Source organism: Tachypleus tridentatus, chromosome 2 (genome assembly GCF_004210375.1).
Source record: "Tachypleus tridentatus isolate NWPU-2018 chromosome 2, ASM421037v1, whole genome shotgun sequence".
Classification (NCBI taxonomy): domain Eukaryota; kingdom Metazoa; phylum Arthropoda; class Merostomata; order Xiphosura; family Limulidae; genus Tachypleus; species Tachypleus tridentatus.
In genome coordinates this window covers 92,545,980-92,571,198 of record NC_134826.1, presented here as the reverse complement: position 1 = coordinate 92,571,198, position 25,219 = coordinate 92,545,980, and the positions used below count along the sequence as shown (strand labels likewise).

Below are 25,219 nucleotides of genomic sequence, written 5' to 3'. Positions count from 1 at the left end.
TATGAAATTAAGCAATCGTTCAGTAACCATTATAAGCCTTTTACAAACAACAAATATTTTTTATTGAAATATGTAAAAAAAAATCTGTCCTAGAATATATTATGTATTTGTGTTGAACAATCTGTGTGCAAAGTGATTTTCATGTTAAGAATCCACCTCAAGGGGTTTCCCAAAAACAGATCTAGATACAGGCATTTCCTTGGATACATCTTCTTCTCTCACCCCAAGATGCAAAACAATCATTCATTTGCATACTCAGTCACTGGAATCCCATTCCAACAACAAAGACCTGCCCAATCGACCAAGGGCAGGATCCATGTAGATTAATAGACCTCCCTCGAATAAGGACAGTAAGGAAAAAGACGTGGTCATAAACAAAAGGGTTCTCCACCCAATTTGCCTACACAACATTAAAAATGGCCACCATGATACAATGGAAGTGTCAAGGTTTACGTTCTAATCTGGATGGCATCAAACCACTGATTGCTTCCTATCATCCTGTATGTCTTTTCTTACAGGAAATATTTCTGAAACCTGCCGATACAGTCACCTTTCGACAGTTTTCTTTGTGCAGAAATGATGGGCTGTGTGATAGATGAGTGCATGGACGGGTGGCACTGTTGGTTGATCAGCACGTGCCCACCCTGTCTTTCTCACTCAACACATTCTTGGAGGCCATAGCCATCCGTGTTTCCTTGGGTCATACCATAACTGTTTATTCTCTCTACCTGTCACCTGGAGAGACTTTAATGGACATCACCTCCTTTGGGGAAGTGCCATTATTGATAGGATGGGTTGCTCTGTATAACATGTGCTCTCTGATCATACCTTTCTCTTTTCAATACTAGTTCTTCTATTTATTTTCATGCACCTAGTCAGTCCTTTAATGCTATTTAATTTTCTCCCCTTCATTATTCTCCCATTTTTCATGGAGGGTTGATAATAATCCATGAAGCAGTGATCATTTTCCTATGATTTTGATAAAGACTGGCTGTGGTTGATGCCACCTGACCCACATGCCCAGGTGGAAGCTGGATCAGGAAAACTGGCCTTCTTTCACTGCTCTTGCAGTACTTGATCCTGCAATTTTCTGTACGCCATCAACAGACAACTGTGTGGCAGCAGTAACTGACTGTATTATACAAGCAGCTGCTCAATATATTCTTAAAACCTGCCTGCCACATGGCACAGAAGGCTCAAAAATGGGCCTGGGATACTTTCTGTAGATATCCCACACTCTCAAATCACATTGCTTTCCAGTGGGCCCGAGCACATGCTCGGTGGGTAAGATGTCAAAGCCAGAAGGAATCTTGGATTAAGTTCACAACTGGCATATCTTCTACCACCAGTTCCAAAGTCATATGGGACAAGATTCGAAAGGTCAGTAGGCAATACAATTCTGTTCCCCTCTCGATCTTAGTCGCTGATGGCCAGGAAGTAGCTGATATCCAAAGCATTGCCAATACTCTAGGTGAAAGCTTTTGCCAGGTATCTAGCACTACTGTTTCTTCCTCCACCTTCTTAACCATCAAGATTCAGGCAGAAAGATCACCTCTTTCTATTTTTTAGCTGACTGTCTCTATGACTATAATCTTCCCTTTACACTGGTGGAACTGAAACTGGCCCTTCATCAGTCTGGCACTGCATTGGTTGGACCAGATGATGTACACTATGACATGCTGCATCATCTATCTCCTGTTTGCTTTCTATTCTTCTAATTGTTTTAACTGCATCTGGAAGGAAAATGTTTTTCCTGATGCCTGGCACCAGGCTATTGTCCTACCTTTCTCTAAGCCTGAGAAGGATCCCAAGATTCCTTCAGATTACCATCCAATTGCTTTGATGAGCTGTCTCCGTAAAACCTTAGAGAGGATGGTTAATTCTCATCTTGTTTGGTTCCTCGAATCAAACAACCTCCTCTTGCCCATCCAGTGTGGGTTCAGATGGCAGTGTTATACCATGGACCACCTGATTCGACTTGAAACGTCAATCAGAGAAGCCTTTCTCAAACAACATTTTGTATCAATATTCTTTGACATTGAGAAGGTTTATGATGCAACATGGAGATATGGCATTTTGTGAGACCTCCATATCTTTGGGTTATGTGGCTATTTGCCCATTTTTATCAAAAAAATTTTAATGAACAGGAGATTCCAACTTCGTGTGGGCTCAACACTTTCCTGTTCTCTTCTACAGGAACTTGGAGTCCCTGTGTCACACTTTTCAGTATAAAAATTAATGCCATCACTGAACAACTCCCTTTCACTGTTGTAAACATGCTCTATGTCGACGACTTTCACATCTTACGTCAGTCATCAAACATGAGGTATATTGAGAGGCAGCTACAGACTGCTCTCAATAGTGTACTGAAGTGGACTACAGCAAATGGCTTTAATTTATCTTTCTCTGAAACCATTTGCATGCACTTCTGCTGCTGATGGGGTATTCCACCCTGATCCTGAATTCCGTATCAGCAAAGTTGTGCTGCCTGTGGTCCCTGAAACCAAGTCCTTGGGGCTTATCTTTGACCGTAAGCTGACCTATATACCACACATCAAGCAGCTACGGGTCAAATGTACAAGAGCAATGAATATCCTCTGTGCCCTCTCTACCACCACTTGGGGAGCAGATCAATGTTTTATGTTAAGATATATCTTACTTATTCGATCAAAACTCGTCTATGGATCACTGGTCTATGGCTCTGCCAGACCTTGGCCATAGAGGTGCTGAACCCCATTCATCATCAAGGGTTTTGGCTCTGCAACGGGGGTTTCTGCACCTCCCCAGTTCAGAGCTTATACGTAGAGTCTCATGAACCTTCTTTGCACCTCTGCCATTTGCAACTGTCTTTACTATATGCTTCAAAACTTCATTCCTTATCAAAGCATCCCACCTGGGGTTGTGTTTTCCTTCCTCAGTTGGCCATACTTTATCAGAACAGAAAATCTGCCATTGTTTGTTTCAGCCTTTGTATCCAGGTGCAGTTGGATGAATTTGGTCTGTCCTTGGATAACATTACAGTATCAACTGGTCAGCCCATCTCCCCATGGCTTATTAGAGTCCCTAAATGTGACCTTTCTTTAAGTCATTTGAGAAAAGCAGATACTCCCGATCGGAAGTACCATCTTATATTTACTGAACATCTTTCCATTCCTATTCATATGAATGGTTCAAAATCAGGTGCCTCTGTGGGCTCTACCATGGTTTGTTGCAGTTTGGTGGTTGCATGCAGAATCCCCTCTACAACTTTTGTGTTCACTGCTGAACTGTACACCGTTTCTCTTGCCCTGGATCACATAGAAGCTAAACAGTACTCAAACTGCAATATTTATACTGACTCACTTAGTTCTCTACTGGCCCTGGAATCACTTCACGTTGGTTCACACCTTGTTCTCGCCGATATTTAAAATCGGCTTGCCCATTTTTCTTTAACATCTACTTCTATCCAGTTTTTCTTGATACTGGGCCACGTTGGTATTAGTGAGAATGAGCTCGCAGACATGGCAGCTAAAACTATCTGCTCTGGCACTATCACCACTGTGCCTATACACAGACTATGGTCCTGTATTCAAGGCTAGGCTCCATGCCAGCTGGCAGTCAACTTGGAGTGAGCAACAGGAAAACAAACTTTTCCAAATAAATCCCTTTATTGGATTGGAAAGAGGAAGTTGTTCTAACTAGACTATGCATTGGTCACAGTTTTTTAACTCATTGTTTTTTTTATCTAGAACTAATGCACCAGTATGTAGTCTGTGTAACACTCAGATTACAATAAGCTACATTTTACTTTCTTGCCGTCGTTACAACTCTCAACAACGGCACCATTTTAAACATGTTCTGTCCCAAGGTTTGTCCATAACATTATACAGTGTTATTGGTGATGGTCACACTGTCCAACCTGGGAAAGAGTTTAGTTTTATAAAGGCCATTAATCTTTTTAATGCCATTTAAGTTTTTTAATTTATACATTAAACCTTTTTTAATGTGGTTCCTTTTTAAGAATCACAATCTCTCTAGTTCGATTTGAAATTAGAAAATGGCCGTAACATTAAATAACTCGACACCAGGACTAAAAAGGCCAACTTCAGGTGACTAATGCTGCTGTTTGAACTACCCGTTAGTCATCCTGGTGAGTTATTATTAAAATTTTGCTACATGTCTTTTAAAACTTTTATTACTTTACTTTTTGAAAATGACCATAATGTCACATAACTTGGAACCAGAAGTAAAAAGGCCAATTTCAAGTGACTGACAGTGGCTTTTGTACTTACCTGTTAGTCTTACTGGTGGGTTATGATAATTACTATTATGCTGCAGAAAGTCCTTTATGACTTCTCTTACTGTAGTACTTGCTGTAGACTTGATGTAAACATTGGTTTTATGCTATTTATGTTTTTTAAAACTGTTTTGTTTTACCTTAATTTTCTTTTATGAATTTTACTACATTTACTTTACTTTTACCTTTTTACCAGATGTTTGGCACGGATAGCCTAGCTTCTCTGTGCCATAAAACACTAAATCAACCAACCAACCATTTCAGTCTCTGAAGGTTCTTTTTTTGTTTTGTTTTTTGAAGTCCGTAATTTACTTTTGACTTTTGAGAATTCAGAAGCTGAGTTCAGATTTCCTTCAGTTATGTTTTTCAACCAGCAATTTACGTAACTGATCAAAGTACGTCCTACATACAGAAAACCAAAACATTTAATTTTATTAAACAGAACAATTAGACATGATGTTCTCATCAAGTAAAAACAAAACACATGGTGCCAAATCCTTAAAAATAATTCTAATCATGTATCAGAAACTTTAACATTTATAATGAAATGACACAAATTTGCTGATACAATAAATCTGAGTAACACCAGTTATAATCATGTATGACATTTATTCTTGGAGCCAGGATTCAAACAGACTTTGTACAAAATATCCATTTATCGAATAACTAACATTCAAATACCTACCAAGTTTATGAATGCCCAGACTTTCTAAAAGTCATTACATAAACAACTTATAATACTTTAGACAATTCTTATTGCAACCATTATACTGTCAACAAGTTTATAAATCTTACTCCACTGTGTTCTCAAGGCAGGGAAGGTACTGAGAATTGCATTGCAAAAGCTTATTTGGTACTGACAGTGTCAAAGTGCTCAAAGAACACCTAAACAGGAATATTGATACATTGCTTTACATTAGGCAGGTTTCTACTTCAGCTACTAAGAGTAGAATAAACATAGAAAATAGGTGTAAAAAGATTAGATTTACTTCAGAACTTCACTGCCAAATAGTTCTGTTCATTCTGTTTAATCTAGTTTCTAAGTAATCTAACACACAAATGTGCCCATCATCTCATGAGACTGGTATCTCATATACTCTACATCTTTTGATGTACATCACTGTGTCATCCTCAGTCTCATTGGGCTTTTTACTAATTTTCATCTTGTACAGTAAGTTATTTGTATTTTATTGTAATTTGAAATTGGAAATAGCCTCTTTTCTTAAAATTGTGTATAAAATATCTGTTGTTTTTTTTAATGTAAGCTTTTAACATCAAAATAAAAAATTGTTCATGCTTAAATACAAGGTTAGTTATTATTCATGTGTTTCACTATTTATTATTGTAAAAGAAACTAAAATGTAAAAAACAGAAACTCATTAAGTAAGATAATAAAAAAAAACCTTGTGCATATTGTTATTCAATAGAGTAATGAGACCTCCAAGTGTGCCTTGAGATTTTCAACTTGTGTAAGGGTATTTTTAGAGAGATACAGTTGAGAGATCAATAAAACAATAAATTAATAAATATAAACAAATTTATACTATTATGAAGTTTAATCTAGTTAGAATAAATATTTGTGGTTTCCTGTTACAATATCAAGTTATTCTAGAACAAAAAAAAGGCAATATTTTTATGGCAGTTAAAGAAATAAATCAACATGACATAGAGCTAAAGTTGATAAAGTAATAGATAAAATATAAAGTTTTATTCACAAAGGTTTGATTATTTAGGAGAATATGGAGATTATGCAAGTGAAACTTTACAATCTTCAGATGAAAAAAAGTATTTTTTATTTTAAAATCAAAATTATTTTGTATGCTGGATAGTCGACATTCTGAAAGAAAAACTTTCATGAGCAAATATTTAATTTAAAAATCTGATATACTGTGTACAAAATTATAGTATAATTACTCTCAGTGATTCTTCGGTGGTTATGGGCTAGGAATATTCTATACAATTTCAATATAACTTTTACAATGTATTATAATTTATCTCAAATAAGCCCCCAATTTATTATTGTTATGTAGCACAATTTGAAATATAGTGAAACTGAGTTGCATTGTAATTTGGGTTTAGAAGTTAATTAAATATTGATATGTATTAAATTTATGAAATTTGCCAACAAAATTGTTACACATTTTTCTTTCTTAACACAAATATATTTTGATATACAAGCAATAATCCAGTTTATAATAATGGTTACTACAAACAGTTATTATAAATGAGGATTTATATCTATACAAAAGTTGTGCAAGCTTACAAACAATATTAAGTCTGCTATCTGGTTTGGAACTAAATATTTCACTGACAGTTCATGATGAGCAAATTAATTTTATAAATGTTGATATGAGATTCTAGAAATTTCAGTTGGCTCAAAAAAGTGCTAGTGTTTTCATAAAATACATATTGTTGATTCTTACACTTGATAATCTTTTACAAATGTAGGGAATAGGCAAGAAGTTTGCAATACACATAAATATAAATATAAATTTAGCTAAAACAAACATCAATATTAAAATAAATATAGAACACTAAATCCATTACACTTTAAATTGGTAAATGTCATGAAACAAACTGCAATTTCCCTTGGTTCTTTTCTCCCTCAATACTCATTGAAAGTTATGCAATCATACACTTCAATATTCCTTTTTTAAACAAATAATATGTTTACCTATATGGTGAAAATCATTTTTCAGTTTAACAGCCTTAACATTTTGGTTTAACTCATAATATTGTAGTATGTAAAACAACATAATTTCATCTTTTTCAAATATATTTAATTAAACTGCTCAAGAAAACCAGTTTCAGTTCTTAAAATTTACCCACTAATTCCTTTATGTTAGTTTCCAAACAGACACACATGGATCAAGTAATAACATTAACCAGAAAATAACACTCCACATAATTTTCAAGAGCCTTTGTCACTTCTGAAATCTTTTAAAAATTACACCTAAGGCTAATACCACTGTCCTTTGCTGGTTTTATGTCTTTTATAATGGGGTTAATGACTAAATATCCCTTAAGTATCTTATTGTTATGACCTAAGAAGGTCAAAATGTTGTTCTTTAATTTATTTTAATTAAAGTATTAATACTCATACCAAATGTCTTGAGAATACATTCTGTCATCTATTAACCATTGAGAAATAAAATAAAAAATTAATGCACCTATTATTTTATGCCAACTGTACTGGACTTGTATCATTTAAAGCAAATACCATTTTTCAAAGGTCACTCTTGATAGCACCCTTGATTTAAAAAATGTGACAAACAAAATGTAATACAATGTGCCAAAGATTATTTCTCATCTTGCATGTTTGGAAAGAGTTTTGATATCATGTACACTGACTTACACATTCTTCTTTTTCAATTTCATTTACATAATGTTTAGATTTTTTATATATCTCAATGTTCCTGTTTTAGAAAAATACGTATTACACTGTTCAAGTAAAATAGCAGATTAGAATACTCACCCTATCACGAGATCTGAATCCATTAAGTTGTGTCACCTTAAACTGGTATAGTTTTAAAATACTACTTTCACTTTTACCTGGAAAAAAATAATACAAAGACATATTAAGTGTATACCATCTGTCATGGACTCAAGCATAAAAATTTGTACAATATCATTTATCAACACAGCTTTACTTTCCATATCATAAAATAGCTAAATCATTCCACATGAAAGCCAAATTAATCTGATTATAAGTTGGACATTAGAATATTACTACTCAAATATCAAGCAAAATAAATAAAATATATTTATTGATGATTATGTCACACTTTTCCATTATATTTTTCAATCTTTATGCAGCTAAGTGGCATTGCCTTAACTAATAGATAAATTGTGTAGACTATAATTTAGTCTAATGAGCTGATTATAGTAATTATATTGCTGCAACTGTTATGAAATGTAACAATAAAAGATACTTCATATGTTCTAAGCATTTTTCATCCTGCTATTTAAATAAATTTATTCCAAAAATAAATAATGTACTTTATTTATTAATTTGTATTGTTTGTTTGTTTTTTGAATTTCAGGCAAAGCCACACGAGGGCTATTTGCATTAACCATCCCTACTTTAGCAGTGTAAGACTAGAAGGAAGGCAGCTAGTCATCACCACCCACCACCAATTCTTGGGTTACTTTTTTATCAAGAAATAGTGTACCATGGGTCAAATCCCCATCACACCAAACATGCTTGCCCTTTCAGCCATTATAAGTTGACGGTGGATGGTAATGACTAGCTGCCATCCCTCTAGTCTTACACTGCTAAATTAGAGATGATTAGCACAAATAGCCCTTGTGTAGCTTTGCATGAACTTCAAAAACAAACAAAACATGAAATAAATTATTTATTATTTTATTTGATAAAATTAAAAATATAAGTATTAATGATAAGAAACACATTTTGGATAATAAAAATAATTAACCCATTTTAGAATATGTAAAAAATTGTGAACAAGTAATGAATGTTCAAACACTTGATCTTACAGTACTGTAGACTACAATTCAATTAACAGGTTTGATTTTTGTAATAAATTCATCATTAGAACAGTTCTTTTATCCTATCATAGTACTGGAACAAAGAAAATTTAGCTCCAAAAACATTAAAGATATATGAAGTTTCTGCATTTATATTAATTATAGATCTTCCTGTAAGCATTTATTTAAACAAGTAATAGGAGCTCCAATGAGAGCTAACTATTTTACTGGTATTGCAAATTTATCTTTGTTTTATAAGAATAGGTTTGTTGAAAATTACATGAACCCAGACATTTTTGCAGATATATAAATGATTTAATTAGTATAAATAATCCTGAAATAGTTATTAACACTTTATTTAGTAGAATTAGAAACTGAAAATACTTCAATATCTAGCATACAGGCCGATAATTTAGATTTAGAAATTAAAATAAATGATAATGATATCAATCTAAATATTTTTCTTTTTCAATATATGTTCTACCTTCTTTTAATAGTAATGTACCATATAAGCATTACAAGTTCACAATTATTCATATTTTGTAAAATTTGTAATAAATTACAATATTTAATTATAAATTTGGAAATATTTATGCAAAACTTAATATTTAATTGACTTAATAAATAAAATTCTAAAAATATTCTGTAATAAATATAAGAATTCATTAAATATACAGAAGCAAAAATTAATGAACTTTTACTGAAAGTTTGTGAAAAGTATTTTAGTTTTTAATAAGGTTATTTAAATAACATGGCACTACTTTTATACAGATGAAAACCTTATCACATGTAAAGGCTTGTTTAGAGTTTGAAAATTGGTAGTCACAGTGAACTTAATTAGTGGTTGGGAGTTATACTGGTTAGTTTAGTCAGCTCGATTTTTTTGTTTCTTTCTGAGTAAGTGTATTTAATAAGTGATTGTTAGATTCTTTTTCTTTAACAGATTATTGTACTTTTTTGCTTTTTTCCTTTTTCTGTGTCGTGTATGCTGTAAAGTGTAACATATCTAACGTCAATTTTTCCATGATATTAAACCAGTTAACTTAAGGAATGATCGGCATGGCTACAGCCATCCGACCATATTCTGTCCAACCACGGTCGATCAGGTTCATGGTCTCTGTGGACTCGAGATCCCATCAGCGATAATAGATGATATTTGTGATGACCTAAACAGAAACGTCCTTGGCTGCAATAATTTGGCAAGAGACAATATGTGGCAAAGCTGTTGTCATCCACAGTTGCCAAAAACTTCTAAATAAAGGTGATTTTACTTTTACAGGACAAGAGATCTCATTTAAGCTGGCCAGCCAGCATATTAAATGGCTGACCATTTAATCATCACCTTTCAAACTGCCTCATGATGCAATAGTGTCAGAACTATGGAAATATGGGGCAGTGATCAACGTGGAACATGAGTGCTACCAGATGTGCCTTAATATATGCATGGGTAACACAAGAGTGTGTCTTAATACAAAGACACCTGTTTCAAACTTCCTTAAAATCAAAGGATTTCATGTTATGGTGAGCTACCCTGGCATGCAACACGTGTCATCGTTGTAGCCTTGATGGCCACCTATCTGCAAATTGTGAGACTCCACAGTGTAATAAGTGCAGAGTATATGGACACGCACACGACACATGCTTAGTGAAATGCCTCTCCTGTGATGGTGACCATATGTTGTCACTTTGCCCGCGATGCGTAACATCATATCAAAGGTCACGGGAAAGAGTAAGAAGATCAAGCCATCACAGCATGACCAGTCTTCATCAGAGCACCCCATGGTGCTGGCAGAGGGGGAACTTCTTGCTGCCCAGGATGGAATTGGGGCCTCTGAGGAAGCTCAGACCTCTTCACTGGCCCAAGAGGAAAATAAGGCCTGTGAAGGGGACTCAGGCTTCCAAGTTAGTTCACAATGAGGTTGAGGTCTATGAGGGAGCCCAAACCTCTTTGCAGGTCCAGGAGAGGCTCAGGACCCTCTTTGATCAAGGGTGGGGACTCTGCACCACTGCAGGATGAACTTCCTTTGCCATCTTTTTCATGGAGGGCATGTTCCCCCAACAATAGTGGGAGAATTTTCCAAATCTTCCAGGGGTCATCATTGGAAGTCTGGAGAAACTGATTTGAGATATACCCTCCATCTTCCAGGTTTAAGTCTGGGAGAAAGCAAAGTTTTAGAGTGGTTATCCCAATCAGGTGACCACCCTGATAAGTCTATGTCTCATTCTCATCTAAAAAGGGTGCATGACCCTTCACTACCAGCTGTAACACCTAAGCAACAGCATAAATAAGTTGCTCCCTTGAGAGATGTTGATGAATTTATCCTGCATCTCACTGAACAAACAGGGAATGGGTAGCCACGCAAAGCAATTCTACACATTCTCTCTTTTCAACCATTTCAAGGTTAACTTTATATTTTTGCAGGAGACTCATTCTGCCTCTAAGATGGATCATGTTTCTTTTGTAAATTGTTTCCCTGTTTAGACCTTTTGGTCTTCCAGTTAGACTCGTGCACAAGGGGTGGGAATCCTCTTCAACTCCACCTTCTTAGGAAATATTCTCACATCAGAGTGATGGGTTGTATACATTAACATCATCACTCAGGGTAATAAGATACAGCTTGTGGATGTCTATGCAACTGTTCAAGGACAGGAATTGTGGGCCTTCTTTTCCTCCCTTGACAGGCTCTTGATATCACAGACTGATATTGTTTTTGGTGGGGACTTCAACAGTGTGCTGGATCCCCACCTTGATGAGACTGGGGAGACCCCCTTTCTGGTGATCAGAATTCGCAGCCTCCTACTTTACAGTACTGCCTTTGTCACCACCTGAACTGTTTCTATATCATGACGAGCATGAAGCAGTGCCTAGTCAGAGCTGCAGTCTATTAGGTAGGTAATGTTTCATTTCATGTGTCTGACCATCGAGCCTCTTTTACTGCATTCCAGGATTTTACCCGTTTTTCTGGGTCCAGGAGTGTGGAGACTCAATGTCTCTCTCCTCGCTGAGGACGAGGTGGAGGATGAATTGATAGCCTTTGTCTGGGACCTCTGTTCTGTTGACACCATTAAAGAAATCTGGTAAACGGGTTTTAAGAAAGCCTGTGCCCCCTTGCTGAGACAGGCAAGCATGAAGCATTCGTGAACCTGCCATCTTGCCCTGCATAGCAAGCAAGACACCTTAGCAGCCTTGCTTAGGGGCAGACAAATGGACCAGTGGACACTTCCAGACATTAACAGGCTCAAAATGACATTGACTTGGAATATACCAAATTATTCCGAGCACTAGATCCCAGAACTGTTACTAGGGTTCCACTGTGTAAGGTGCGGGGAGGTGTCTAAAACAAGCACATCTCCAATCTGTTGAAGGAAGTCAGTTGGGTGTCCTCTGATGTCCTCAATACGTGCCTTAACTATTATAGCTGAATATATTCGGCTTCACCTGTGGGTGAGGGAATTTGGCAAGACATTACACAGTTCTTGCCAACCCTCGATCCTTCACATGTTGACAACCTTGTGAAACCCATTACTCTGGGTGAATGTTGGGTGGCTATTTGGTCCATGTCACTTGATAACTGTCCTGGACCAGATGGCCTGCCAGTGCAATTCCATTACCACATGTGGTATGTTATTGGATCCCTCTTTGTTAGAATTTGTAACGACTGACTGGCTGGTGGGTCCATGCCTCCAGGTATGATGGATGGGTTGATTATGCTAATCTGTAAGGATCCCACCCAGCCTGAAGATCTTTCCTTGTGGCATCCCATACTGCTCCTAAATGTGGACACAAAGATTGTTTCTGAGGTCCTATTTGCCCGTTTGAGTGCTGGTATGGCTAGTCTCGTCTTTGGCACACAACATATGGTGTGTGGGGTAAAAATATCCAACAAAACTTGGTGCTACTAGATGACCTGTTCCATTACATCATGGACGTGGACATCTCTGCAATTTTTGTGTCAATTGATCAGAGTAAGGCATTTGATTGAGTCCACCACTAAGTTTGGTGGTATGTTCTGGAGAGATATGGTTTTCCTCCAGTTTTTGTGCAGTATGTACGAACTTTCTGCATGTTAGGGTGTTTGTCAAGGAAGTCCATTATCTTCATCTCTTCATACACTGGTGATAGAGTGCGTGCTCTCTTATTTGTACCACTCGGTTTCAGTGTGTGGCCTTCAGTTGCTGGGTGTGGTGTCCATTATTTCTGAAAAACCAAACATCCTTGGGTTCAGCACTAGTCAGTGTCAACAAGTACTCTCAGACCAATGCATCCTGGCTCAACTACATTGGTGTAGTCTAGGGTAAGTGGGCCTCGTCTGCAGACACTCCATTTGGTTTGGCATGTACTTCCTATCCAGTCAAATGTTTTGAGATTTGGTTCCTTGCGAGTCCTAAGGCTACCTAGGGTGAGGTGGTGCAACATGTCAGTTTGGCAGTTCAGGATTATCATCACAGCCCTGCTAACTTATTTGGCAGGACAGAGGTAGTGAAGAGGAGGATTCTCCCCTTCATAAGGCATCTTGGTGCAATTCTTTCTCTCAATGACTGCTGTGCGAGAGCTGTTGAGTGACATGCCTACACCTTCCTGTGAAATGGTAAGATTGAGGCAATGTCTCGATTGTCTTCAGTTAAGCCACCCCACAAGGGAGAAATGGGCATCCCATGTGACTGGACCAAGTGTCTCTCTCTTTACCTGTCCACCACTATTCGTTGTCTGTCTTGGGAGGACCATCCCTGTAGCTAACTGACTTGTTTGCTGATTGCCACAGGGCTTGGGCATTTTGATGTCTTACTGGGCCTTTGCTTAGATCCTCTCACTTGGTATGCTGACGCTGTTGAGATGATCAGACATTGTCACACCATGTCATGTGATATTACAGCAGACTCCAGTTCTCTCTACCATCTGCTCATCCCAGACTGTATTCACAGGACAGAGCAACACAACCCCATTCTTCTGTGGGACATAGTTTGGGGTCGGGTAGTAATGCTCCCTGTTGATAGTTACCTTGGGGCTTTCAACTGGTGCATCATTCACAATATCTTACAGTCACCGAGTCCTGTCCATTGTGTCATATTCGAGTAAAGTCTGTCCTTTATATGTTGGTCCTTTCACTGACATCAGATGAGATATGGAAGAAGGTGGTTTGCCTTTACTGTGTCTCAGCTGAAACCATTTTGCATCACATGCCGGTACCTGTTCCCAGTTACCTGGCCTTTACACTTCACTACACCCTATCAATGTTTAAATACGTCATCTAGGTTACCAGTAATAAGCTCATTTTTGAGTGGGCTCCAGTGTCATATTTTAAGATACTAGCTAAGGCAAAGTGCAACTTGTTACTCTGCCTTGAGGCAAACTATTGGTTACCGAGACTGAGGGACTTTATCACCATTGGCGCCCAGACATCTTGCCGGTATGCACAATTAAGAGTAGTGGGGTCAGGCTGATTTTTTAGACTGGCTGTATTCTATCTAATTATTCTTTATTTGTATTTTCAATTTTTGTGTTTATCTATTTTGTTTGTAATATTTATTTTTTGTATCCTATAATTTATATCTTTTAATTTTTTTGTACATATTCTATAATATGAGTAATGTTCATTTGCAGTTTTGTTGTAAATAAATCCCAAATATTTTTAAAATTTTTCTTTAAATTTTGTGTATTTCATTTCTAGTTTTAATTATATTTATTAATTTGTAATTTTCATTTTTGTACTTTGTTTATTGTTATATTTGGATTTAATTTCTTGTACATACCTATATATATTGTTGAGCTTTTATGTCATGGTTCATTTTTGTAAAATTAATATTTGGTGTATATACCTTTTATTTTCAATTTCTCTTGTTCATTCACATACTTGTATATTTTGTATATATTGTTTTAAAATTTTGTTACCTATTATGTTCCATCTCATTATTGTACATTTTTGTATGTACTTCATGCTTTGTTTTTTTGTACTGCTATTGTGTATAATAAATTCAAAATGCCTCGACCATACTGCAGAAAGGAATGCTAACTTTAAGAGGTATGTTTTATCTTATTTACCCCCAAATGATAGTATATTTTTCCTTATTTTTTATTTTATGTTTATCTTTTTCTTATTCTAACTTGGGAGAGCAATAACCTTCCCACAACTGTCTGCAGGTAATGAAGAGTGATTATAGATGTGGGACATTGTGGGCTAGAGCACCCAAATCTCGCTCCCTAATTTCTAATCTTATGTGAGACTATCAAATTGGAGATTAAGACTGATAGACGGTGCATCCCCACTGCAATGTGGGTCCTACTTCATTAGTCACCTCAAAACCTAGGATACATTTTATAATACCATGTTGTAACTTGCACCCTAGAATCTTTTTTTAAAAATATGCAGCATATTTTGTTTAATTTTAATGTGTTATGTATAGGGCTTAAAATTTATGGTTATAATACAATTAAGCAAAGACTGGTATTTGTTGTTTTTAATGCAGCCCTTCCTCATGATTGTGTTTACATATTTGGCTTCATTTGGATGTAATTATTATACTACTAGTGGTATTATACCACTAATACCAAGTGGTAGTACCTTATTTGCTTCTTCTTTACTTTGGAGAGCGGCCACCTTGCCATAACTTTCTGCAGGCAGTGAAAGGTAATATAGATGAAAGACATTGTGGACATGAGCACATCGTGCTTTCCTAATTTCCATTTCTTTTCATTATTTTATTCTTCATGTGAGGCTACCAAATGGAGGTTAAGATTTCTGAGCATAAGAATAAACAATGTACTATGTGTGTATGTAATACTAGTGATTGCCAGTATTGTTACCAGGTAAACTTTCGAGAACATCGTCTAAAGATCATAAATCAACACACCAGGAGACATTTTGATATACAGTTGAGTCATTATATATGCAAAAACGTCTCGTTTGCAACTAATTTTCAACATTTATCTAACATGGCCAAAATCGATAATGTCAAAAAGGGTAGGAACTCTAATACATTAACAAATAGCATTGGAACAATAAGTATATGTGTCATGCTTGTCATACAAACATTAAATTATATCCATGCCCTGCTCACAACTTTATAGACAGACAAGTAGTACAACATGAGGCTCCATATAAACAACAGACAACATTATAATGATTGGGTCTCAATGGTTATTTGGCCACAATTATTTGATAGTCAGTCAAGATAGAAAAAAGAATTATACTGGTTGCAAGTCAACTCCAATCCAAAATTTAGTCATCTGGTGGGATCAGAAGAAGGATAATACAGTCTTCACCTCAAATTCTGCAAACCATAGGGAATATCATACCTCCAAATCAATGAGTAAGACACATGATTGCAATGTGATAAATTGTTTGACCAATCTGAGAACTCAACATCCAGATGATCAGAATAGTAAAAATGTCTGTAACACAAACTACCTTATTCAAAACCCAATCTGACAGGAACTTCCCCCACTGTAGTAACATCCTCAGTGTAAAAAAAAGAAAATCATTGATGAGCAGTGTAATAGAAAGAACCTTGCTATTCTGCAAGTTCCACCACTATTACTTACAACATAAGTGGTGTGAACAAGAGTACAAGTGTTCTTTGATAAGTTGTTTAGACAGAGTATTCATAATGAAACTTTGCAGAATGGACGGCAACTGCCTATTGTGGAGACACAAGTGTGGAGGACAACATTTTGAATGTCTTCCCCCCTTTTGTCTTCAGTACAAGTGAGAGAGGTAACCTAAAGGGATACCTAAAATACATGTTTGAGGACTTGTGTTCATTGTTTCAGCTTCGAATCCAAAATCCATGTAGGAGTAGGATGAGGGATAGCAATTGAATGGTGTAATGCAATTTTGGCTACTCACTCCAAACCTATAAAGAGATGGAGCATCAGATTTGAGGACACCTCATCACCTAACCAGCACACCACCAACAACAACCACCATGCTCTCAACTGAATACCAATATTTGTATCATATATTACTATCATATTCAAGAAGCTGCCTTCTTGGTTCAGCATCCAGCAGCTTCGAACTGGAAAGTGATAAGGACTCCTATGATTCATTGGAAGGAAAAGGGGGGGATAAAATGTGGGGGGGATAAATGAAGCAAATATATAGCAAGGAAAACCTAGGAGTGATCTTGTGGAACACGACATATCAACATTATGCATTTAATGGCAATGGAAATTATACTTGTTATCATGGCCTTATAGCAAAAATTTGACTAGTTTAAGGATACAAGCACCATTCACCACAAAGTAGGATCCCTAAAGAAAGAAGGAACATACCCCTACAAAATAGAAGTATACATACAAAACAGTATTTTACTCACAGTCTCACCAAAGAGTGAAGAATGGTATCAGGTAGAGAAATAAACAGTTACAGCTCCTGAAGCAGATAACAACATAGTCCCATTGCTTGAAGAAAGTAGTACCTCCAACATACTAGGAAGGTAAGATACAGATAAAACAAAGTGCCTAATCAGAGTGAAGACAAGGAATATGAAGGGTAAGGAAGGGAGGAAAAGGTCAAAAACAGAGAATAATACAACAGGAAAAGGAACTAATACAAAGAAGCCTTGAAGGCAATGAAGCAACTTGGAGCAGGTATGGAACACAGAAGGCCAACTGGATCTAAATAAGAGTAATTATGGAAGATAGAAAAGTTAAGAAAATTCCACACAAGCTGCCAAAGTGAACAATATAAAAAACAGTTTAGAACAAAAAGGATGGATTAAGCTGAAGCAGCTGAGAAAACCAGATCTGTGTCAACCAGGAAGGAGCAATCAGAAAGACCTGACACAGAGTGGCAAGGATGAATCAAATCACCCAGAGAAGGTGAAAAAAATGAAGGTATAAACAGGTCCCATGCTTGTCTGAATGTATCAACAGCCAAGGTAAGTGGAGGAGGAACTGGAGACAAAGACATGAGGATGTGAAACAAGCTTGAAGCCCAAGGCATGAAATTTGTCCCCAACCTCATGGTTAACAAACATAAGACAACACCACAAAAGATGATAAATAGAAACATGGGTATAAGAAAATAAAGCATCAACAATGGGTATTTTCAGTCATGAAGAAAACTCCCACTGTAGCTTGAAAAAATACAAAAAAAAAGAATAATGGGAAAAAACAAAGAATCAGTTGAGGTGGGATAGATCAATCACATAACTCCAATCCACATCAAGAATACTTGAATAATGAACTCCTAGCTAAATGTAGATCATGTGAATGATTGGAAGTTACTGTATATGCAATATGAATAATGAATACAATGGCTAAAGTAAAAAACAAGCAACCAAAAGGAAAAACTGAAAGCAGCAATATATAATAGATAGATAATCCACATGAAGCTAAAGTCACAAGAATATCTTCCCCCTCTCCAAAATGGATAAGTGGAGGAAAAGAGCCAACCATAAGTCCCAATGGGTGGAAGGGTAATAAACTTGATATGAGACAGTGTTCCATCCCAGAAGATCCTAAAAGCAAAAAAAAAAACAAAAAAACTGCATTTGTAGGGAAAGAACTGAAGATGGCAATTGCCTCCTTAAAGAAATAGATGGAATGCATCAGAAAGAAGGCATATGACAGCCAGTACTACAAGAAAAGGCAATAGGGAATATGATGGCTAGAAAACTCGGCTAGACAGAAAGGGATAGGACTAACAGATTTCGCCCAAAATATAGGTGAGAGATATCTGAAGTAAAAAAAGCAATAAAACAAAAACAATATGCCTGATGGTAAGCTAATGTAAAATGGACCAAAGTAAATCCATTTTGAGAATAAAAACATTTAGTAGGTGGTATTTGTTGAAGAAATAATATATTTTTATTCCAATTTATGATTTACCAGTTCAATAAATGACAGATAAGCTCAAAATTACAAACACACATATTAACACATTGATGAAGGGATTTTGCAAGATGTGTTGAACCACAACAACATTGAGATATGTGGTATGCAAAAAAAAAAAAAGATATAGAGAGTACTTCTGAATGAAGATATATATATGAAAGAAGAGGTAATGTACTGTATCAGAAACAAAACTAAATAGTCTAAAGCAAACAACAGGTTGAAACTGAGAAAGATTGATAAGGAATCACTGCAGCATCATCCACTGGTGACAGCCACTTTTGTCTTGTTTCTTGCTAGCACCATCTTTGCAGGTAGCTCCAGCTACTTTATTATGAGATTTGAAAGTTGTTTGTTGATGCCAGACATGCACTGATCCCAAATTACCCTATTTTATAACAAATATAGAATCTCTTTTCCAATTTGTCTCTTAATCTTTTGTCACATTTGATGAACTTCAGTTTCTGTTCAGTCATTACTGGTTTCCACTTTAACTGAAGAGAAAACCATGTCTGAGTCAGCCAATACAGAGCAACTAGCAGAACACAATAAAAAGTGGTCTAAATAGAGAAGATGACTGAAGAGTAGTCTGATCAGAGGGTAGACGTGTAGGTGAAAACCCCTCCTATCTTGACTAAATGGCCCCCTGCTAGTACAGTGGTAAATCTCCAGACTTACAACGCTAAAAATCAGGGTTTCGGTTCCCCTCGGTGAGCTCAGAAGATAGCCTGATGTGGCTCTAAAGTCTGCAAACATTTTGCTTTCTCTGAAGGATAAAAATGTTATGAGTAACTTACATTAAATCTAGTACTTCTTACTGGGGTACTAAATAAATTAGAAAAGAAAGGAATACTTAGAGACCAAATGTCATAATTTCCATACTATGAGAATTAAGGAGTTTGTTTTTTTTAAATATTGCCTGATAAAATTAAGAACTGGAGTAAAAGTAACTAATGAGTACTTTATGTAGAAGGAATGCATTTGTGAGAGACCAAACCACATCAAAACCAGGTGATATACTTTTTGTGCAAGTGCAGCCAACTTATGTCATATCATAATATAAGTGATCCATTCTAAATCCAAAATAAAAAGGAATGTGTGCAGAGTGGCTATATGGTATGACAGTGCATAGTTAGGAGGTAAATTCTAGTTCAAAGAAGTGACATCAGGCAAAACTTCACCATCCCATGGCAGGAAGAGGAGCTCAACAATTCACCTCAGGTTTAGGAATCAGAAGAGAATTAGAGCTTCTGTCCAAAAAAACTTAAATTAGCATGTGTGCAAATGTAAAACAACCTGGAAAGACAAATAACAGAAATGTACATCCATATGATGTCAAGATAGATGGTCAATTAAAGTCCAGAAACAATTGGCATTAGATATGTAATATCCAGTCTGCAGTAGAAGGAAGTTCCCAGCCCACTCACATATGAGGTCTTATATTGACTTCACCTTCAGCCAAAAACCAATCACCCAGAAACCAACATTCAGGCCGCAGGATAAAACAGAGTTCCCAGCTAGAGGGGCAAATGGCAAAATAAACAGAAATAAGCATCTGGAATAAAACATCAGACCAATGGCATGAAGTAATTTAGATCTTCTACACACGCTGAACACCACTGCTTTACTCTCAACTGAGTAGAAAGGTTTTTACTAGGCCATATTCTTTACAGCAGGTATCTGTGACTTGTTGGTGATAAATTCAAACAACAAATGGACAGAACACGATCCACTTGTTTTAAAATACTTTTTTAAAATAAGTCAAATGTATGTACAAAAATTCTTTGCATAACAGGCTATCACACTTGTATCTAAAACTCTACATAATTCTCCTTTCTTGTCAAAAGTCCATACAGACTGCTTCAGTTTCTTTAGAACTCAACCAGTGAGTTATTTTTCTCTACTCTATTTCTTAGTGTACAATCTGTGACAGGTTTCAGTGATGTCGAGAAAACCCACTTGTAGAGAAATATTTATGCAAAAACGGCTCGTTTGGGTTGAGAAAACTTTTACGTAGAACAGCGAACAACGTTTCAACCTTCTTGTGAACCTGATGATGACCGAAGAAGGTCGAAACATTGTTCGCTCTTCTACGTAAAATATTTTCTGAACCCAAACGAGCCGTTTTTGCATATATATGTGATAGGTTTACTTACATTATGTCATGGATTAATTACAGGTGTACCCAAAGCTTTAAGCAATTGCCTCCATTTTATGAAAGTCAATACAGGCAGGTTGAATTACTTTAGAACACCCTTTGACAAGACAAATTATTCTTCTCTATCTCTGTTGTTAAAATACCACAGGGAAACTCACTTCAAATGCTGCCCATTATAGCTAAACTAACAATTATGCAGTCAAATTTGTGCTCACTTGGTAGCCTACACACACATACATACAAACGGGCCAACTGAGGCCTACAACTTTCTACAAATTATGAGATGCTATGCTATGCTATAACAATAGTCACTAAGGAAAATTAATAATGTGACATCAATTTGCAACAAGTGAGCAAAACACACAACATATGACTCTTACCAAGTTATGAAAAATTTGTTATAACTATCACTTTATAAATAGTTAAATTTCAACATCTGTTATGAAAACTAAATAATCATTAAACATTATATCACTAAATAAATTAAATCATAGATCTTACACGAAACAGCCTTGTTAATCCAACAACATGCCTCTCTTCAAGAAAAATATTTAGAATATGTTTTGTACTATATACAAAGACTGTTCTTAGTTCATACACTAAGTCTCCTCATACAGTTTGCACCAACATTTTCACTTCCTTTGCTTATCTCTCTTCATATAGGGCATCTGATAAAACTTCACCTTGAAAAGATCCTTTGTCTTCATTTTGAAGTTGTGTTGTCCAAAGTGTTTCTTTTGATTTTCAGTCAATTCTTCATTTAAGTTGACTTCTTTGTACATTTCATCTCCACTCAAACGTCTTAGGCCTAGTGGGTCTATCTTCTATACCAAAGTTCTGCATCTATAACAGCCACACCTGCTATACATCCATTTCTGACTCAGTAGCTGTACCTGTTAGGTCTTCTTCTGTCTCAAAGTACTTCTTCAACAGATTGGCATGACATATTTTGGTCTTCCTCATTCACTTTCTAGTCCATTATATAGATAATTTCCTGTACTTCAAAAGGGCCTTTTCATTACATGATCAATTTGTTGTTGTCTGTAAGTTAGCAAAACTGAGACTTTTTTGTCTGACCTTGAAACACTGATCCTTGGTTCTCTTGTTACAGAAATGCTTTTGACTGCACTGAGCTGCATACAAGCTCTTTTGAATGAACTGACACGTTTCTTTTAGTTGGTTTCTATGGTCTAATACCTACTAATATGTATTTTTTACTTTTGATTCCTATTCTCCTCTCTCTTCTTCTGTACAGTAAAACAAAAACTGACTTTTTTGTTAAGCAAATAATATTGCTTACAGAAAGCTGTTCCAGTCATGTAGTCTCTCTTAGCATGCTCTCTCATCATCTTCAGCATGCTTTTTAAAACTCTATTAATTTTCTCACAAAGTCCATTACATCTAGGGTTATATGGAATGGTAAAGAGCTGCCTAGTACTGATGAGTTTACACACTTCTTGCATCAGTTCTAAAATAAACTGGGTCCTTCTGTCATTCAGGACATTTTCAGAAAGCCCACTCTGTAAAACACTTCCAGGAGGGTTTCTGCCTCTCATATTGTCTTCATCTTTAATAGTGGCATGTCTTCTGGCTAATGTGTCGCATAACCAATTACTGTCAACACATACTGGTTGCCCTTGTCAGAAACACCTATAGTTCTATCAAATTCACATCTACTCATCTGAAAGACTCCTATTAGAGGCATTTTCCTTGGATATCTTCTCTCTAAGCACTGATCTTTGGCAGATGTTACATGACCTGCAAAATCTGTTCACATTTTCAATGATCCCTGGACAATGGAAACTGCTGATAATTCTGTCCACTGTCTTCTTTGTTCCTCGGCATTCTTCCACAACTGACTCATGCATCAATTTCTCCAGCATAACTGTCATGATAGACCCAGTACACCACTCTCTTCCAGTTCTCTATAGTGGAAGTCCCTTTCCACTTTATCTTATTCTTGATGTTCTTGACTTTCTCCTTGGTGCTGTCCCAAAGTTTCTGCATTGATAGGTCTATCTTTTGTGTTTCTTTCATTTCCTGCAGACCTACACTTGGGATGTTTCTTTTTAATAATGTACAGGATTGATGCCTTGCTTACTCTTCTTTTCTCAAGCACTAATGACAACTTTAGATGCTTCATCCATCTGATTTTTGTCTGGTTCCTCCAAACTACTCCTGCCTGGTATATTTCCAATTATCAAGTCAAAAATGGGTATCTTCATACACATGATCTCAATATCTCTGACATAATCTGGAGTGACATCTTTATTCTTTCTGTGGAAAACTGTCTCATTGTTCCATCAATCAGCACACACAGAAGTACCTTGTTTGTCATCTGGCCAGATATTAGACTGATTCTTGCTGCTGTACTACTGCACCCAGCATCTCATATGACTTGCACTTTCTTATTCTAAATGTAGTCTTCACCTATTGTGGTTTGATTGCTATTATCAATGTTTGTAACATACTCTGATCACTAATGGCACCATTGATTATTTCCTAACTTCAGCTGATCAGCAGTAGTGCACTAATTAACCATGGAAATGGTACTCCCTTCTTGTGGTGAATCTGATGGGTTACCTTTATTTTGTTTCTTCTAGCAGCATAATCCACTGGTGATAGCCACTTTTGTCTTGTTTCTTGCTAGCACCATCTTTGCAGGTCTAAATAGGGAAGATGACTGAAGAGTAGCCTGATCAGAGGGTAGACGTATAGGTGAAGACCCCCTCCTATCTTGACTGAATGGCCCCCCGCCAGTACAGCGGTAAATCTCCAGACTTACAACGCTAAAAATCAGGGTTTCGATTCCCCTCGGTGGGCTCAGAAGATAGCCTGATGTGGCTCTACTATAAGAAAAACACACAAACACACTTGATTGAATGAATCTAACTCAATAGGTAAATTGAAACCAAAGCGAAGTTCAGCATTTCAGTAAGTAACCACCAACCAGAAATCTCTTGGGAATCAAGTTAAGCCCCCAACTCACCAAGAATGCATCTTCAAACAGCTGAAATTTGGAATGATGCAGAGAAATGGGAAATTTCTCTGTGGTCAGTTCCTTGTTGAGCCACCAAGCAAGATCAGCCCTGGTCCCAGGAAAAAGGGTGATGATATGGTCCAAAGAATCATGGGAGAAGTTCCATTGGTTAAGAAACATTCACTAAAGAGAATACATATGTACCTGACACAAGAGAATGAGAGCATCCAAAGAAGTCCATATCTCCAAAAAAGGATAGAGCCTCTTGCCTCTCACTGTGAAATAAGGAGAAGGTAGGGCCTTTGTGACTACCAACTCTCTATTTCTGAGCCAAAGTGAAAAAGGCTGGAACAAATTAGATGGGAATTGAAGAGCACTCCCCACTGAATAAGATACTGCATATGGTTAATACAAAACATCTCTAACTTGATGAAAAAGCCCACCAAAGCAGCTTCTTGAAGAAGTAAGTGGGTTTTAGTGACTGACTGGGCATGAGAAGAGGCAAGCAGTAGCTAGTCATTACACGTAATGGCGAGTCTGAAGACCACGTGAGTGAAGATCACATGAAAAGGATCAGACCACTTGGCAAAACACATATGGAGCTAAAGAAAGACCAAATGTCAATGCCCAGGACTAGAAGATAGAACCTTTGTGAATGAACCAAAGAAACGATGTGACACTTGAACAAATGAAATATGGAAAAAGATATACAACAACTTGAACTTGGTTTTGGAAAGTTCCTGGAAAAAGTAAGATGCAGGACTCCATGGTTAGTGTCTCCAGACAGATATTCAGCAAGAATGGATCTAGGATAGGTCTTTTTGGGAACATCAAAGACACCACCCTTTTGATAGCTCCTTTGTGTACTAAGTCTCAAACACACTTAGATGACTGGAGAGGTATGATCCTAAGAGAAGGGAGGGACCAGAATTGATGGTATGAACCTTCTTTCAGAACCCATAAAAACCACAGATCTGTTGTTAAAAGTCATTAAACAGTTGAGAAGTTAGTAACATTCCATCACCTATAATACTGATCTCTCACAGAATGGGAACATGAAAACTGAGGGTAAGAGATGGAGAGAGACAAAAGGATATTGGGAACATGGACCAGTAAAGGCTAGAACAGTAGAACAAAACAAATGACAAGCCAGGGATAACAAAGAGGAATGTAACCTCACCACATCAACTCTAGACTTCAATGACTCAGAATGACCACCAAAAACCATTTAATGACAAAACAGGGCCTAAAAAAAGATCATCCAAAGAAGAAAGGGAAGATACACACCTTAACGTAATGTATCTCTCCATAGCAAATGTTAGCAATGTTTTTGGAATGCTCCATGGTTTGAGTTTTATTCAAGGTACTAATATGTTAATCAATAGTACATGTATACATACAAAAGGTAAATAAAATAGGAAAATTCCAAATGTTAAGTTTTTATAATGAAAAGTGAAAAGTCCTTTTGCAATATCAATTGACTGC

General features: G+C 36.5%; 1 long non-coding RNA gene across 2 annotated transcripts in view; it reads right to left on the bottom strand.

Moving 5' to 3' along the window:
- LOC143244549 (uncharacterized) overlaps window positions 1-24,806 on the bottom strand; it is a 29,411-nt gene extending 4,605 nt beyond the window's left edge. Inside the window, exons 1-2 of one of the 2 annotated variants that reach the window (XR_013025188.1) lie at window positions 21,256-24,806; window positions 7,752-7,828 (exon numbers count right to left, since the gene is read on the bottom strand). This is a non-coding gene — a long non-coding RNA (uncharacterized LOC143244549). Of the gene's footprint in view, window positions 1-7,751; window positions 7,829-15,324; window positions 16,427-21,255 lie in introns of those variants that run through there. The other variant, XR_013025189.1, reaches the window with a different exon arrangement.
- Window positions 24,807-25,219: the final 413 nt, after the last annotated feature.